A 1402-nucleotide genomic window follows, 5' to 3' on the forward strand; every position below is an offset into this window, starting at 1 on the left:
ACTGGCAACCATGCCAGTGGAGCGTTAACAGCACCATCCAAGCGGGATCACTGCCAGAGCAGCGATCTCGTTTCCATGCCGGTGGCACGTAAAAAGCACCCACTACACTCTTGGAGTGGTTGGCGTTAGGAAGGGCATCCAGCTGTAGAAACTCTGCCAGATCAGATTGGAGTCTGGTGTAGCCATCTGGTTCGCTAGTCCCCTGTCAAATCGTCCAACCCATGCTAGCATGGAAAGCGGATGTTAAATGATGATGATGATATATATATATATATATATCAAAACAGGAGATTGGAAGCAAGTTTTGGTATTATTATTCACTATTACATGTGTTTCATTTGCTAATAGGAGTTACAAATGTAGGAAAAACATGTAAGATATCTCTTATAAGAAATTCATCAGACAGAAAATCAAATAATACAAAATTTATGCTTGAATAAGGCTATTATATATAGTAAATAATCAGGAATCCTATTCACAGTTAGAGGACAGAGTAAAGAAAAAAAGTAGTAATATAAATTAGAGAGTTAGAGATGGATGTAATAAACATTGGCACATGCACATTCAAATTTCTAAGTATACGTACATATACATACACACACAGGCATTATATATATATATATATATATATATATATATACATACACATACAAACACATATATTACACATACCCACAATTACATACATACTCTTGCATGCATTCATATATATATATATATATAAATATAATGTGTGACAATTATTTGGTAGCCATGATAAAACTCTGAGTTATGGATGTTGGGGCGGAAACCTGCACCGGTATCTCTTCAGTTATCGGGCCATCAAAAAATCCTATGAAAATGACCATTAAACAAAGGGAAATTACTATGTGATTGACTGTTGTTAAGACAAAAGAGCTATTAGAATGACCACTAAATAAGGGGAGGGAGTAAAAGATAAAGGAGTAAAAATGCTCATAGCAATCATGTAAGCGCACATGTCCATACATACACATGTGCGCCCACACACCCACGTACATGTGCCTAGATGCATATGCTCATCCACAGTCACGCAATTGCTATGAGCATTTTTACTCCTTTACCTTTTACTCCCTCCCCTTATTTAGCGGTCATTCTAATAGCTCTTTTGTCTTAATAATGGTCAGTCACGTAATAATTTCCCTTTGTTTAATGGTCATTTTCATAGCATTTTTTGATGGCCCGAAAACTGAAGAGATACCGGTGCAGGTTTCCGCCCTGACATCCGAAACTCAGAGTTTTACCATGGCTACCAAATAATTGTCACATATTATATTTACAAATAAGTTCCTCTATTTACATAATATCGAGGTCTCTTTCATTCTTTTGTTGTCTTACCATTACTATCAATATATATATATATATATATATATATATATATATA

General features: G+C 35.3%; 1 protein-coding gene across 5 annotated transcripts in view; it reads left to right on the plus strand.

The window, feature by feature from the left end:
• LOC106882353 (DENN domain-containing protein 3) overlaps positions 1–1402 on the plus strand; it is a 60081-nt gene that overhangs the window by 40903 nt on the left and 17776 nt on the right. The window lies entirely within an intron of this gene.

This window comes from Octopus bimaculoides, chromosome 4 (assembly GCF_001194135.2).
Source record: "Octopus bimaculoides isolate UCB-OBI-ISO-001 chromosome 4, ASM119413v2, whole genome shotgun sequence".
Lineage (NCBI taxonomy): Eukaryota > Metazoa > Mollusca > Cephalopoda > Octopoda > Octopodidae > Octopus > Octopus bimaculoides.